Genomic DNA, 17,696 nt, shown 5'->3' on the forward strand with positions numbered 1-17,696 from the left:
GACAAACGCGCATTGCAATTTGACGTCTCATCCGCAACTTGGTCAGAACGGTCAGAACCGACAAGAATCGAGGGTTTCTCGGCCAAATACCAACTTTTTTCTGAATTTTCGGTGCGGGGCAGCTGAGTGTCTGGAGCCCTGTCGAACCCACCCAAGAATTTCAGGATCGGTTCATAAATAGCCGAGATTCGTTGAAAAATGTCGAATTTTTGGCTATCTTGTCTCTGAGTCAAGATTCCTCAATTTTTCTGCTGGTCTGACCTGAATGTCTGCGATTTCGACAAACGCGCATTGCAATTTGACGTCTCATCCGCAACTTGGTCAGAACGGTCAGAACCGACAAGAATCGAGGGTTTCTCGGCCAAATACCAACTTTTTTCTGAATTTTCGGTGCGGGGCAGCTGAGTGTCTGGAGCCCTGTCGAACCCACCCAAGAATTTCAGGATCGGTTCATAAATAGCCGAGATTCGTTGAAAAATGTCGAATTTTTGGCCATCTTGTCTCTAAGTCAAGATTCCCCAATTTTTCTGCTGGTCTGACCTGAATGTCTGCGATTTCGACAAACGCGCATTGCAATTTGACGTCTCATCCGCAACTTGGTCAGAACGGTCAGAACCGACAAGAATCGAGGGTTTCTCGGCCAAATACCAACTTTTTTCTGAATTTTCGGTGCGGGGCAGCTGAGTGTCTGGAGCCCTGTCGAACCCACCCAAGAATTTCAGGATCGGTTCATGAATAGCCGAGATTCGTTGAAAAATGTCGAATTTTTGGCTATCTTGTCTCTAAGTCAAGATTCCTCAATTTTTCTGCTGGTCTGACCTGAATGTCTGCGATTTCGACAAACGCGCATTGCAATTTGAGGTCTCATCCGCAACTTGGTCAGAACGGTCAGAACCGACAAGAATCGAGGGTTTCTCGGCCAAATACCAACTTTTTTCTGAATTTTCGGTGCGGGGCAGCTGAGTGTCTGGAGCCCTGTCGGACCCACCCAAGAATTTCAGGATCGGTTGATAAGTAGCCGAGATTCGTTGAAAAATGTCGAATTTTTGGCTATCTTGTCTCTAAGTCAAGATTCCTCAATTTTCCTGCTGGTCTGACCTGAATGTCTGCGATTTCGACGAACGCGCATTGCAATTTGAGGTCTCATCCGCAACTTGGTCAGAACGGTCAGAACCGACAAGAATCGAGGGTTTCTCGGCCAAATACCAACTTTTTTCTGAATTTTTGGTGCGGGGCAGCTGAGTGTCTGGAGCCCTGTCGAACCCACCCAAGAATTTCAGGATCGGTTCATAAATAGCCGAGATTCGTTGAAAAATGTCGAATTTTTGGCTTACTTGTCTCTAAGTCAAGATTCCTCAATTTTTCTGCTGGTCTGACCTGAATGTCTGCGATTTCGACAAACGCGCATTGCAATTTGACGTCTCATCCGCAACTTGGTCAGAACGGTCAGAACCGACAAGAATCGAGGGTTTCTCGGCCAAATACCAACTTTTTTCTGAATTTTCGGTGCGGGGCAGCTGAGTGTCTGGAGCCCTGTCGAACCCACCCAAGAATTTCAGGATCGGTTCATAAATAGCCGAGATTCGTTGAAAAATGTCGAATTTTTGATTATCTTGTCTCTAAGTCAAGATTCCTCAATTTTTCTGCTGGTCTGACCTGAATGTCTGCGATTTCGACAAACGCGCATTGCAATTTGAGGTCTCATCCGCAACTTGGTCAGAACGGTCAGAACCGACAAGAATCGAGGGTTTCTCGGCCAAATACCAACTTTTTTCTGAATTTTCGTTGCGGGGCAGCTGAGTGTCTGGAGCCCTGTCGAACCCACCCAAGAATTTCAGGATCGGTTCATAAATAGCCGAGATTCGTTGAAAAATGTCGAATTTTTGGCTATCTTGTCTCTAAGTCAAGATTCCTCAATTTTTCTGCTGGTCTGACCTGAATGTCTGCGATTTCGACAAACGCGCATTGCAATTTGACGTCTCATCCGCAACTTGGTCAGAACGGTCAGAACCGACAAGAATCGAGGGTTTCTCGGCCAAATACCAACTTTTTTCTGAATTTTCGGTGCGGGGCAGCTGAGTGTCTGGAGCCCTGTCGAACCCACCCAAGAATTTCAGGATCGGTTCATAAATAGCCGAGATTCGTTGAAAAATGTCGAATTTTTGGCTATCTTGTCTCTGAGTCAAGATTCCTCAATTTTTCTGCTGGTCTGACCTGAATGTCTGCGATTTCGACAAACGCGCATTGCAATTTGACGTCTCATCCGCAACTTGGTCAGAACGGTCAGAACCGACAAGAATCGAGGGTTTCTCGGCCAAATACCAACTTTTTTCTGAATTTTCGGTGCGGGGCAGCTGAGTGTCTGGAGCCCTGTCGAACCCACCCAAGAATTTCAGGATCGGTTCATAAATAGCCGAGATTCGTTGAAAAATGTCGAATTTTTGGCCATCTTGTCTCTAAGTCAAGATTCCCCAATTTTTCTGCTGGTCTGACCTGAATGTCTGCGATTTCGACAAACGCGCATTGCAATTTGACGTCTCATCCGCAACTTGGTCAGAACGGTCAGAACCGACAAGAATCGAGGGTTTCTCGGCCAAATACCAACTTTTTTCTGAATTTTCGGTGCGGGGCAGCTGAGTGTCTGGAGCCCTGTCGAACCCACCCAAGAATTTCAGGATCGGTTCATGAATAGCCGAGATTCGTTGAAAAATGTCGAATTTTTGGCTATCTTGTCTCTAAGTCAAGATTCCTCAATTTTTCTGCTGGTCTGACCTGAATGTCTGCGATTTCGACAAACGCGCATTGCAATTTGAGGTCTCATCCGCAACTTGGTCAGAACGGTCAGAACCGACAAGAATCGAGGGTTTCTCGGCCAAATACCAACTTTTTTCTGAATTTTCGGTGCGGGGCAGCTGAGTGTCTGGAGCCCTGTCGGACCCACCCAAGAATTTCAGGATCGGTTGATAAGTAGCCGAGATTCGTTGAAAAATGTCGAATTTTTGGCTATCTTGTCTCTAAGTCAAGATTCCTCAATTTTCCTGCTGGTCTGACCTGAATGTCTGCGATTTCGACGAACGCGCATTGCAATTTGAGGTCTCATCCGCAACTTGGTCAGAACGGTCAGAACCGACAAGAATCGAGGGTTTCTCGGCCAAATACCAACTTTTTTCTGAATTTTTGGTGCGGGGCAGCTGAGTGTCTGGAGCCCTGTCGAACCCACCCAAGAATTTCAGGATCGGTTCATAAATAGCCGAGATTCGTTGAAAAATGTCGAATTTTTGGCTTACTTGTCTCTAAGTCAAGATTCCTCAATTTTTCTGCTGGTCTGACCTGAATGTCTGCGATTTCGACAAACGCGCATTGCAATTTGACGTCTCATCCGCAACTTGGTCAGAACGGTCAGAACCGACAAGAATCGAGGGTTTCTCGGCCAAATACCAACTTTTTTCTGAATTTTCGGTGCGGGGCAGCTGAGTGTCTGGAGCCCTGTCGAACCCACCCAAGAATTTCAGGATCGGTTCATAAATAGCCGAGATTCGTTGAAAAATGTCGAATTTTTGGCTATCTTGTCTCTAAGTCAAGATTCCTCAATTTTTCTGCTGGTCTGACCTGAATGTCTGCGATTTCGACAAACGCGCATTGCAATTTGACGTCTCATCCGCAACTTGGTCAGAACGGTCAGAACCGACAAGAATCGAGGGTTTCTCGGCCAAATACCAACTTTTTTCTGAATTTTCGGTGCGGGGCAGCTGAGTGTCTGGAGCCCTGTCGAACCCACCCAAGAATTTCAGGATCGGTTCATAAATAGCCGAGATTCGTTGAAAAATGTCGAATTTTTGGCTATCTTGTCTCTAAGTCAAGATTCCTCAATTTTTCTGCTGGTCTGACCTGAATGTCTGCGATTTCGACAAACGCGCATTGCAATTTGAGGTCTCATCCGCAACTTGGTCAGAACGGTCAGAACCGACAAGAATCGAGGGTTTCTCGGCCAGATACCAACTTTTTTCTGAATTTTCGTTGCGGGGCAGCTGAGTGTCTGGAGCCCTGTCGAACCCACCCAAGAATTTCAGGATCGGTTCATAAATAGCCGAGATTCGTTGAAAAATGTCGAATTTTTGGCTATCTTGTCTCTAAGTCAAGATTCCTCAATTTTTCTGCTGGTCTGACCTGAATGTCTGCGATTTCGACGAACGCGCATTGCAATTTGAGGTCTCATCCGCAACTTGGTCAGAACGGTCAGAACCGACAAGAATCGAGGGTTTCTCGGCCAAATACCAACTTTTTTCTGAATTTTTGGTGCGGGGCAGCTGAGTGTCTGGAGCCCTGTCGAACCCACCCAAGAATTTCAGGATCGGTTCATGAATAGCCGAGATTCGTTGAAAAATGTCGAATTTTTGGCTATCTTGTCTCTAAGTCAAGATTCCTCAATTTTTCTGCTGGTCTAACCTGAATGTCTGCGATTTCGACAAACGCGCATTGCAATTTGACGTCTCATCCGCAACTTGGTCAGAACGGTCAGAACCGACAAGAATCGAGGGTTTCTCGGCCAAATACCAACTTTTTTCTGAATTTTCGGTGCGGGGCAGCTGAGTGTCTGGAGCCCTGTCGAACCCACCCAAGAATTTCAGGATCGGTTCATAAATAGCCGAGATCCGTTGAAAAATGTCGAATTTTTGGCTATCTTGTCTCTAAGTCAAGATTCCTCAATTTTTCTGCTGGTCTGACCTGAATGTCTGCGATTTCGACAAACGCGCATTGCAATTTGAGGTCTCATCCGCAACTTGGTCAGAACGGTCAGAACCGACAAGAATCGAGGGTTTCTCGGCCAGATACCAACTTTTTTCTGAATTTTCGTTGCGGGGCAGCTGAGTGTCTGGAGCCCTGTCGAACCCACCCAAGAATTTCAGGATCGCTTCATAAATAGCCGAGATTCGTTGAAAAATGTCGAATTTTTGGCTATCTTGTCTCTAAGTCAAGATTCCTCAATTTTTCTGCTGGTCTGACCTGAATGTCTGCGATTTCGACGAACGCGCATTGCAATTTGAGGTCTCATCCGCAACTTGGTCAGAACGGTCAGAACCGACAAAAATCGAGGGTTTCTCGGCCAAATACCAACTTTTTTCTGAATTTTTGGTGCGGGGCAGCTGAGTGTCTGGAGCCCTGTCGAACCCACCCAAGAATTTCAGGATCGGTTCATAAATAGCCGAGATTCGTTGAAAAATGTCGAATTTTTGGCTATCTTGTCTCTAAGTCAAGATTCCTCAATTTTTCTGCTGGTCTGACCTGAATGTCTGCGATTTCGACAAACGCGCATTGCAATTTGACGTCTCATCCGCAACTTGGTCAGAACGGTCAGAACCGACAAGAATCGAGGGTTTCTCGGCCAAATACCAACTTTTTTCTGAATTTTCGGTGCGGGGCAGCTGAGTGTCTGGAGCCCTGTCGAACCCACCCAAGAATTTCAGGATCGGTTCATAAATAGCCGAGATTCGTTGAAAAATGTCGAATTTTTGGCTATCTTGTCTCTAAGTCAAGATTCCTCAATTTTTCTGCTGGTCTGACCTGAATGTCTGCGATTTCGACAAACGCGCATTGCAATTTGACGTCTCATCCGCAACTTGGTCAGAACGGTCAGAACCGACAAGAATCGAGGGTTTCTCGGCCAAATACCAACTTTTTACTGAATTTTCGGTGCGGGGCAGCTGAGTGTCTGGAGCCCTGTCGAACCCACCCAAGAATTTCAGGATCGGTTCATAAATAGCCGAGATTCGTTGAAAAATGTCGAATTTTTGGCTATCTTGTCTCTAAGTCAAGATTCCTCAATTTTTCTGCTGGTCTGACCTGAATGTCTGCGATTTCGACAAACGCGCATTGCAATTTGAGGTCTCATCCGCAACTTGGTCAGAACGGTCAGAACCGACAAGAATCGAGGGTTTCTCGGCCAGATACCAACTTTTTCCTGAATTTTCGTTGCGGGGCAGCTGAGTGTCTGGAGCCCTGTCGAACCCACCCAAGAATTTCAGGATCGGTTCATAAATAGCCGAGATTCGTTGAAAAATGTCGAATTTTTGGCTATCTTGTCTCTAAGTCAAGATTCCTCAATTTTTCTGCTGGTCTGACCTGAATGTCTGCGATTTCGACGAACGCGCATTGCAATTTGAGGTCTCATCCGCAACTTGGTCAGAACGGTCAGAACCGACAAGAATCGAGGGTTTCTCGGCCAAATACCAACTTTTTTCTGAATTTTTGGTGCGGGGCAGCTGAGTGTCTGGAGCCCTGTCGAACCCACCCAAGAATTTCAGGATCGGTTCATAAATAGCCGAGATTCGTTGAAAAATGTCGAATTTTTGGCTATCTTGTCTCTAAGTCAAGATTCCTCAATTTTTCTGCTGGTCTAACCTGAATGTCTGCGATTTCGACAAACGCGCATTGCAATTTGACGTCTCATCCGCAACTTGGTCAGAACGGTCAGAACCGACAAGAATCGAGGGTTTCTCGGCCAAATACCAACTTTTTTCTGAATTTTCGGTGCGGGGCAGCTGAGTGTCTGGAGCCCTGTCGAACCCACCCAAGAATTTCAGGATCGGTTCATAAATAGCCGAGATCCGTTGAAAAATGTCGAATTTTTGGCTATCTTGTCTCTAAGTCAAGATTCCTCAATTTTTCTGCTGGTCTGACCTGAATGTCTGCGATTTCGACAAACGCGCATTGCAATTTGAGGTCTCATCCGCAACTTGGTCAGAACGGTCAGAACCGACAAGAATCGAGGGTTTCTCGGCCAGATACCAACTTTTTCCTGAATTTTCGTTGCGGGGCAGCTGAGTGTCTGGAGCCCTGTCGAACCCACCCAAGAATTTCAGGATCGCTTCATAAATAGCCGAGATTCGTTGAAAAATGTCGAATTTTTGGCTATCTTGTCTCTAAGTCAAGATTCCTCAATTTTTCTGCTGGTCTGACCTGAATGTCTGCGATTTCGACGAACGCGCATTGCAATTTGAGGTCTCATCCGCAACTTGGTCAGAACGGTCAGAACCGACAAAAATCGAGGGTTTCTCGGCCAAATACCAACTTTTTTCTGAATTTTTGGTGGGGGGCAGCTGAGTGTCTGGAGCCCTGTCGAACCCACCCAAGAATTTCAGGATCGGTTCATAAATAGCCGAGATTCGTTGAAAAATGTCGAATTTTTGGCTATCTTGTCTCTAAGTCAAGATTCCTCAATTTTTCTGCTGGTCTGACCTGAATGTCTGCGATTTCGACAAACGCGCATTGCAATTTGACGTCTCATCCGCAACTTGGTCAGAACGGTCAGAACCGACAAGAATCGAGGGTTTCTCGGCCAAATACCAACTTTTTTCTGAATTTTCGGTGCGGGGCAGCTGAGTGTCTGGAGCCCTGTCGAACCCACCCAAGAATTTCAGGATCGGTTCATAAATAGCCGAGATTCGTTGAAAAATGTCGAATTTTTGGCTTACTTGTCTCTAAGTCAAGATTCCTCAATTTTTCTGCTGGTCTGACCTGAATGTCTGCGATTTCGACAAACGCGCATTGCAATTTGACGTCTCATCCGCAACTTGGTCAGAACGGTCAGAACCGACAAGAATCGAGGGTTTCTCGTCCAGATACCAACTTTTTTCTGAATTTTCGTTGCGGGGCAGCTGAGTGTCTGGAGCCCTGTCGAACCCACCCAAGAATTTCAGGATCGCTTCATAAATAGCCGAGATTCGTTGAAAAATGTCGAATTTTTGGCTATCTTGTCTCTAAGTCAAGATTCCTCAATTTTTCTGCTGGTCTGACCTGAATGTCTGCGATTTCGACGAACGCGCATTGCAATTTGAGGTCTCATCCGCAACTTGGTCAGAACGGTCAGAACCGACAAAAATCGAGGGTTTCTCGGCCAAATACCAACTTTTTTCTGAATTTTTGGTGGGGGGCAGCTGAGTGTCTGGAGCCCTGTCGAACCCACCCAAGAATTTCAGGATCGGTTCATAAATAGCCGAGATTCGTTGAAAAATGTCGAATTTTTGGCTATCTTGTCTCTAAGTCAAGATTCCTCAATTTTTCTGCTGGTCTGACCTGAATGTCTGCGATTTCGACAAACGCGCATTGCAATTTGACGTCTCATCCGCAACTTGGTCAGAACGGTCAGAACCGACAAGAATCGAGGGTTTCTCGGCCAAATACCAACTTTTTTCTGAATTTTCGGTGCGGGGCAGCTGAGTGTCTGGAGCTCTGTCGAACCCACCCAAGAATTTCAGGATCGGTTCATAAATAGCCGAGATTCGTTGAAAAATGTCGAATTTTTGGCTATCTTGTCTCTAAGTCAAGATTCCTCAATTTTTCTGCTGGTCTGACCTGAATGTCTGCGATTTCGACAAACGCGCATTGCAATTTGACGTCTCATCCGCAACTTGGTCAGAACGGTCAGAACCGACAAGAATCGAGGGTTTCTCGGCCAAATACCAACTTTTTTCCGAATTTTCGGTGCGGGGCAGCTGAGTGTCTGGAGCCCTGTCGAACCCACCTAAGAAATTCAGGATCGGTTCATGAATAGCCGAGATTCGTTGAAAAATGTCGAATTTTTGGCTATCTTGTCTCTAAGTCAAGATTCCTCAATTTTTCTGCTGGTCTGACCTGAATGTCTGCGATTTCGACAAACGCGCATTGCAATTTGAGGTCTCATCCGCAACTTGGTCAGAACGGTCAGAACCGACAAGAATCGAGGGTTTCTCGGCCAAATACCAACTTTTTTCTGAATTTTCAGTGCGGGGCAGCTGAGTGTCTGGAGCCCTGTCGAACCCACCCAAGAATTTCAGGATCGGTTCATAAGTAGCCGAGATTCGTTGAAAAATGTCGAATTTTTGGCTATCTTGTCTCTAAGTCAAGATTCCTCAATTTTTCTGCTGGTCTGACCTGAATGTCTGCGATTTCGACAAACGCGCATTGCAATTTGAGGTCTCATCCGCAACTTGGTCAGAACGGTCAGAACCGACAAGAATCGAGGGTTTCTCGGCCAAATACCAACTTTTTTCTGAATTTTCAGTGCGGGGCAGCTGAGTGTCTGGAGCCCTGTCGAACCCACCCAAGAATTTCAGGATCGGTTCATAAATAGCCGAGATTCGTTGAAAAATGTCGAATTTTTGGCTATCTTGTCTCTAAGTCAAGATTCCTCAATTTTTCTGCTGGTCTGACCTGAATGTCTGCGATTTTGACAAACGCGCATTGCAATTTGACGTCTCATCCGCAACTTGGTCAGAACGGTCAGAACCGACAAGAATCGAGGGTTTCTCGGCCAAATACCAACTTTTTTCTGAATTTTCGGTGCGGGGCAGCTGAGTGTCTGGAGCCCTGTCGAACCCACCCAAGAATTTCAGGATCGGTTCATAAATAGCCGAGATTCGTTGAAAAATGTCGAATTTTTGGCTATCTTGTCTCTAAGTCAAGATTCCTCAATTTTTCTGCTGGTCTGACCTGAATGTCTGCGATTCCGACAAACGCGCATTGCAATTTGACGTCTCATACGCAACTTGGTCAGAACGGTCAGAACCGACAAGAATCGAGGGTTTCTCGGCCAAATACCAACTTTTTTCTGAATTTTCGGTGCGGGGCAGCTGAGTGTCTGGAGCCCTGTCGAACCCACCCAAGAATTTCAGGATCGGTTCATAAGTAGCCGAGATTCGTTGAAAAATGTCGAATTTTTGGCTATCTTGTCTCTAAGTCAAGATTCCTCAATTTTTCTGCTGGTCTGACCTGAATGTCTGCGATTTCGACAAACGCGCATTGCAATTTGACGTCTCATCCGCAACTTGGTCAGAACGATCAGAACCGACAAGAATCCAGGGTTTCTCGGCCAAATACCAACTTTTTTCTGAATTTTCGGTGCGGACAGCTGAGTGTCTGGAGCCCTCTCGAACCCACCCAAGAATTTCAGGATCGGTTCATAAGTAGCCGAGATTCGTTGAAAAATGTCGAATTTTTGGCTATCTTGTCTCTAAGTCAAGATTCCTCAATTTTTCTGCTGGTCTGACCTGAATGTCTGCGATTTCGACAAACGCGCATTGCAATTTGAGGTCTCATCCGCAACTTGGTCAGAACGGTCAGAACCGACAAGAATCGAGGGTTTCTCGGCCAAATACCAACTTTTTTCTGAATTTTCAGTGCGGGGCAGCTGAGTGTCTGGAGCCCTGTCGAACCCACCCAAGAATTTCAGGATCGGTTCATGAATAGCCGAGATTCGTTGAAAAATGTCGAATTTTTGGCTATCTTGTCTCTAAGTCAAGATTCCTCAATTTTTCTGCTGGTCTGACCTGAATGTCTGCGATTTCGACAAACGCGCATTGCAATTTGACGTCTCATCCGCAACTTGGTCAGAACGGTCAGAACCGACAAGAATCGAGGGTTTCTCGGCCAAATACCAACTTTTTTCTGAATTTTCGGTGCGGGGCAGCTGAGTGTCTGGAGCCCTGTCGAACCCACCCAAGAATTTCAGGATCGGTTCATAAATAGCCGAGATTCGTTGAAAAATGTCGAATTTTTGGCTATCTTGTCTCTAAGTCAAGATTCCTCAATTTTTCTGCTGGTCTGACCTGAATGTCTGCGATTTCGACAAACGCGCATTGCAATTTGACGTCTCATCCGCAACTTGGTCAGAACGGTCAGAACCGACAAGAATCGAGGGTTTCTCGGCCAAATACCAACTTTTTTCTGAATTTTCGGTGCGGGGCAGCTGAGTGTCTGGAGCCCTGTCGAACCCACCCAAGAATTTCAGGATCGGTTCATAAATAGCCGAGATTCGTTGAAAAATGTCGAATTTTTGGCTATCTTGTCTCTAAGTCAAGATTCCTCAATTTTTCTGCTGGTCTGACCTGAATGTCTGCGATTTCGACAAACGCGCATTGCAATTTGAGGTCTCATCCGCAACTTGGTCAGAACGGTCAGAACCGACAAGAATCGAGGGTTTCTCGGCCAAATACCAACTTTTTTCTGAATTTTCGTTGCGGGGCAGCTGAGTGTCTGGAGCCCTGTCGAACCCACCCAAGAATTTCAGGATCGGTTCATAAATAGCCGAGATTCGTTGAAAAATGTCGAATTTTTGGCTATCTTGTCTCTAAGTCAAGATTCCTCAATTTTTCTGCTGGTCTGACCTGAATGTCTGCGATTTCGACAAACGCGCATTGCAATTTGACGTCTCATCCGCAACTTGGTCAGAACGGTCAGAACCGACAAGAATCGAGGGTTTCTCGGCCAAATACCAACTTTTTTCTGAATTTTCGGTGCGGGGCAGCTGAGTGTCTGGAGCCCTGTCGAACCCACCCAAGAATTTCAGGATCGGTTCATAAATAGCCGAGATTCGTTGAAAAATGTCGAATTTTTGGCTATCTTGTCTCTAAGTCAAGATTCCTCAATTTTTCTGCTGGTCTGACCTGAATGTCTGCAATTTCGACAAACGCGCATTGCAATTTGACGTCTCATCCGCAACTTGGTCAGAACGGTCAGAACCGACAAGAATCGAGGGTTTCTCGGCCAAATACCAACTTTTTTCTGAATTTTCGGTGCGGGGCAGCTGAGTGTCTGGAGCCCTGTCGAACCCACCCAAGAATTTCAGGATCGGTTCATAAATAGCCGAGATTCGTTGAAAAATGTCGAATTTTTGGCCATCTTGTCTCTAAGTCAAGATTCCCCAATTTTTCTGCTGGTCTGACCTGAATGTCTGCGATTTCGACAAACGCGCATTGCAATTTGACGTCTCATCCGCAACTTGGTCAGAACGGTCAGAACCGACAAGAATCGAGGGTTTCTCGGCCAAATACCAACTTTTTTCTGAATTTTCGGTGCGGGGCAGCTGAGTGTCTGGAGCCCTGTCGAACCCACCCAAGAATTTCAGGATCGGTTCATGAATAGCCGAGATTCGTTGAAAAATGTCGAATTTTTGGCTATCTTGTCTCTAAGTCAAGATTCCTCAATTTTTCTGCTGGTCTGACCTGAATGTCTGCGATTTCGACAAACGCGCATTGCAATTTGAGGTCTCATCCGCAACTTGGTCAGAACGGTCAGAACCGACAAGAATCGAGGGTTTCTCGGCCAAATACCAACTTTTTTCTGAATTTTCGGTGCGGGGCAGCTGAGTGTCTGGAGCCCTGTCGGACCCACCCAAGAATTTCAGGATCGGTTGATAAGTAGCCGAGATTCGTTGAAAAATGTCGAATTTTTGGCTATCTTGTCTCTAAGTCAAGATTCCTCAATTTTCCTGCTGGTCTGACCTGAATGTCTGCGATTTCGACGAACGCGCATTGCAATTTGAGGTCTCATCCGCAACTTGGTCAGAACGGTCAGAACCGACAAGAATCGAGGGTTTCTCGGCCAAATACCAACTTTTTTCTGAATTTTTGGTGCGGGGCAGCTGAGTGTCTGGAGCCCTGTCGAACCCACCCAAGAATTTCAGGATCGGTTCATAAATAGCCGAGATTCGTTGAAAAATGTCGAATTTTTGGCTTACTTGTCTCTAAGTCAAGATTCCTCAATTTTTCTGCTGGTCTGACCTGAATGTCTGCGATTTCGACAAACGCGCATTGCAATTTGACGTCTCATCCGCAACTTGGTCAGAACGGTCAGAACCGACAAGAATCGAGGGTTTCTCGGCCAAATACCAACTTTTTTCTGAATTTTCGGTGCGGGGCAGCCGAGTGTCTGGAGCCCTGTCGAACCCACCCAAGAATTTCAGGATCGGTTCATAAATAGCCGAGATTCGTTGAAAAATGTCGAATTTTTGGCTATCTTGTCTCTAAGTCAAGATTCCTCAATTTTTCTGCTGGTCTGACCTGAATGTCTGCGATTTCGACAAACGCGCATTGCAATTTGACGTCTCATCCGCAACTTGGTCAGAACGGTCAGAACCGACAAGAATCGAGGGTTTCTCGGCCAAATACCAACTTTTTACTGAATTTTCGGTGCGGGGCAGCTGAGTGTCTGGAGCCCTGTCGAACCCAGTCAAGAATTTCAGGATCGGTTCATAAATAGCCGAGATTCGTTGAAAAATGTCGAATTTTTGGCTATCTTGTCTCTAAGTCAAGATTCCTCAATTTTTCTGCTGGTCTGACCTGAATGTCTGCGATTTCGACAAACGCGCATTGCAATTTGAGGTCTCATCCGCAACTTGGTCAGAACGGTCAGAACCGACAAGAATCGAGGGTTTCTCGGCCAGATACCAACTTTTTTCTGAATTTTCGTTGCGGGGCAGCTGAGTGTCTGGAGCCCTGTCGAACCCACCCAAGAATTTCAGGATCGGTTCATAAATAGCCGAGATTCGTTGAAAAATGTCGAATTTTTGGCTATCTTGTCTCTAAGTCAAGATTCCTCAATTTTTCTGCTGGTCTGACCTGAATGTCTGCGATTTCGACGAACGCGCATTGCAATTTGAGGTCTCATCCGCAACTTGGTCAGAACGGTCAGAACCGACAAGAATCGAGGGTTTCTCGGCCAAATACCAACTTTTTTCTGAATTTTTGGTGCGGGGCAGCTGAGTGTCTGGAGCCCTGTCGAACCCACCCAAGAATTTCAGGATCGGTTCATAAATAGCCGAGATTCGTTGAAAAATGTCGAATTTTTGGCTATCTTGTCTCTAAGTCAAGATTCCTCAATTTTTCTGCTGGTCTAACCTGAATGTCTGCGATTTCGACAAACGCGCATTGCAATTTGACGTCTCATCCGCAACTTGGTCAGAACGGTCAGAACCGACAAGAATCGAGGGTTTCTCGGCCAAATACCAACTTTTTTCTGAATTTTCGGTGCGGGGCAGCTGAGTGTCTGGAGCCCTGTCGAACCCACCCAAGAATTTCAGGATCGGTTCATAAATAGCCGAGATCCGTTGAAAAATGTCGAATTTTTGGCTATCTTGTCTCTAAGTCAAGATTCCTCAATTTTTCTGCTGGTCTGACCTGAATGTCTGCGATTTCGACAAACGCGCATTGCAATTTGAGGTCTCATCCGCAACTTGGTCAGAACGGTCAGAACCGACAAGAATCGAGGGTTTCTCGGCCAGATACCAACTTTTTTCTGAATTTTCGTTGCGGGGCAGCTGAGTGTCTGGAGCCCTGTCGAACCCACCCAAGAATTTCAGGATCGCTTCATAAATAGCCGAGATTCGTTGAAAAATGTCGAATTTTTGGCTATCTTGTCTCTAAGTCAAGATTCCTCAATTTTTCTGCTGGTCTGACCTGAATGTCTGCGATTTCGACGAACGCGCATTGCAATTTGAGGTCTCATCCGCAACTTGGTCAGAACGGTCAGAACCGACAAAAATCGAGGGTTTCTCGGCCAAATACCAACTTTTTTCTGAATTTTTGGTGCGGGGCAGCTGAGTGTCTGGAGCCCTGTCGAACCCACCCAAGAATTTCAGGATCGGTTCATAAATAGCCGAGTTTCGTTGAAAAATGTCGAATTTTTGGCTATCTTGTCTCTAAGTCAAGATTCCTCAATTTTTCTGCTGGTCTGACCTGAATGTCTGCGATTTCGACAAACGCGCATTGCAATTTGACGTCTCATCCGCAACTTGGTCAGAACGGTCAGAACCGACAAGAATCGAGGGTTTCTCGGCCAAATACCAACTTTTTTCTGAATTTTCGGTGCGGGGCAGCTGAGTGTCTGGAGCCCTGTCGAACCCACCCAAGAATTTCAGGATCGGTTCATAAATAGCCGAGATTCGTTGAAAAATGTCGAATTTTTGGCTTACTTGTCTCTAAGTCAAGATTCCTCAATTTTTCTGCTGGTCTGACCTGAATGTCTGCGATTTCGACAAACGCGCATTGCAATTTGACGTCTCATCCGCAACTTGGTCAGAACGGTCAGAACCGACAAGAATCGAGGGTTTCTCGGCCAAATACCAACTTTTTCCTGAATTTTCGGTGCGGGGCAGCTGAGTGTCTGGAGCCCTGTCGAACCCACCCAAGAATTTCAGGATCGGTTCATAAATAGCCGAGATTCGTTGAAAAATGTCGAATTTTTGGCTATCTTGTCTCTAAGTCAAGATTCCTCAATTTTTCTGCTGGTCTGACCTGAATGTCTGCGATTCCGACAAACGCGCATTGCAATTTGACGTCTCATCCGCAACTTGGTCAGAACGGTCAGAACCGACAAGAATCGAGGGTTTCTCGGCCAAATACCAACTTTTTACTGAATTTTCGGTGCGGGGCAGCTGAGTGTCTGGAGCCCTGTCGAACCCACCCAAGAATTTCAGGATCGGTTCATAAATAGCCGAGATTCGTTGAAAAATGTCGAATTTTTGGCTATCTTGTCTCTAAGTCAAGATTCCTCAATTTTTTTGCTGGTCTGACCTGAATGTCTGCGATTTCGACAAACGCGCATTGCAATTTGAGGTCTCATCCGCAACTTGGTCAGAACGGTCAGAACCGACAAGAATCGAGGGTTTCTCGGCCAGATACCAACTTTTTTCTGAATTTTCGTTGCGGGGCAGCTGAGTGTCTGGAGCCCTGTCGAACCCACCCAAGAATTTCAGGATCGGTTCATAAATAGCCGAGATTCGTTGAAAAATGTCGAATTTTTGGCTATCTTGTCTCTAAGTCAAGATTCCTCAATTTTTCTGCTGGTCTGACCTGAATGTCTGCGATTTCGACGAACGCGCATTGCAATTTGAGGTCTCATCCGCAACTTGGTCAGAACGGTCAGAACCGACAAGAATCGAGGGTTTCTCGGCCAAATACCAACTTTTTTCTGAATTTTTGGTGCGGGGCAGCTGAGTGTCTGGAGCCCTGTCGAACCCACCCAAGAATTTCAGGATCGGTTCATAAATAGCCGAGATTCGTTGAAAAATGTCGAATTTTTGGCTATCTTGTCTCTAAGTCAAGATTCCTCAATTTTTCTGCTGGTCTAACCTGAATGTCTGCGATTTCGACAAACGCGCATTGCAATTTGACGTCTCATCCGCAACTTGGTCAGAACGGTCAGAACCGACAAGAATCGAGGGTTTCTCGGCCAAATACCAACTTTTTTCTGAATTTTCGGTGCGGGGCAGCTAAGTGTCTGGAGCCCTGTCGAACCCACCCAAGAATTTCAGGATCGGTTCATAAATAGCCGAGATCCGTTGAAAAATGTCGAATTTTTGGCTATCTTGTCTCTAAGTCAAGATTCCTCAATTTTTCTGCTGGTCTGACCTGAATGTCTGCGATTTCGACAAACGCGCATTGCAATTTGAGGTCTCATCCGCAACTTGGTCAGAACGGTCAGAACCGACAAGAATCGAGGGTTTCTCGGCCAGATACCAACTTTTTCCTGAATTTTCGTTGCGGGGCAGCTGAGTGTCTGGAGCCCTGTCGAACCCACCCAAGAATTTCAGGATCGCTTCATAAATAGCCGAGATTCGTTGAAAAATGTCGAATTTTTGGCTATCTTGTCTCTAAGTCAAGATTCCTCAATTTTTCTGCTGGTCTGACCTGAATGTCTGCGATTTCGACGAACGCGCATTGCAATTTGAGGTCTCATCCGCAACTTGGTCAGAACGGTCAGAACCGACAAAAATCGAGGGTTTCTCGGCCAAATACCAACTTTTTTCTGAATTTTTGGTGGGGGGCAGCTGAGTGTCTGGAGCCCTGTCGAACCCACCCAAGAATTTCAGGATCGGTTCATAAATAGCCGAGATTCGTTGAAAAATGTCGAATTTTTGGCTATCTTGTCTCTAAGTCAAGATTCCTCAATTTTTCTGCTGGTCTGACCTGAATGTCTGCGATTTCGACAAACGCGCATTGCAATTTGACGTCTCATCCGCAACTTGGTCAGAACGGTCAGAACCGACAAGAATCGAGGGTTTCTCGGCCAAATACCAACTTTTTTCTGAATTTTCGGTGCGGGGCAGCTGAGTGTCTGGAGCCCTGTCGAACCCACCCAAGAATTTCAGGATCGGTTCATAAATAGCCGAGATTCGTTGAAAAATGTCGAATTTTTGGCTTACTTGTCTCTAAGTCAAGATTCCTCAATTTTTCTGCTGGTCTGACCTGAATGTCTGCGATTTCGACAAACGCGCATTGCAATTTGACGTCTCATCCGCAACTTGGTCAGAACGGTCAGAACCGACAAGAATCGAGGGTTTCTCGGCCAGATACCAACTTTTTTCTGAATTTTCGTTGCGGGGCAGCTGAGTGTCTGGAGCCCTGTCGAACCCACCCAAGAATTTCAGGATCGCTTCATAAATAGCCGAGATTCGTTGAAAAATGTCGAATTTTTGGCTATCTTGTCTCTAAGTCAAGATTCCTCAATTTTTCTGCTGGTCTGACCTGAATGTCTGCGATTTCGACGAACGCGCATTGCAATTTGAGGTCTCATCCGCAACTTGGTCAGAACGGTCAGAACCGACAAAAATCGAGGGTTTCTCGGCCAAATACCAACTTTTTTCTGAATTTTTGGTGGGGGGCAGCTGAGTGTCTGGAGCCCTGTCGAACCCACCCAAGAATTTCAGGATCGGTTCATAAATAGCCGAGATTCGTTGAAAAATGTCGAATTTTTGGCTATCTTGTCTCTAAGTCAAGATTCCTCAATTTTTCTGCTGGTCTGACCTGAATGTCTGCGATTTCGACAAACGCGCATTGCAATTTGACGTCTCATCCGCAACTTGGTCAGAACGGTCAGAACCGACAAGAATCGAGGGTTTCTCGGCCAAATACCAACTTTTTTCTGAATTTTCGGTGCGGGGC

This window comes from Diprion similis, chromosome 3 (assembly GCF_021155765.1).
Source record: "Diprion similis isolate iyDipSimi1 chromosome 3, iyDipSimi1.1, whole genome shotgun sequence".
NCBI lineage: Eukaryota > Metazoa > Arthropoda > Insecta > Hymenoptera > Diprionidae > Diprion > Diprion similis.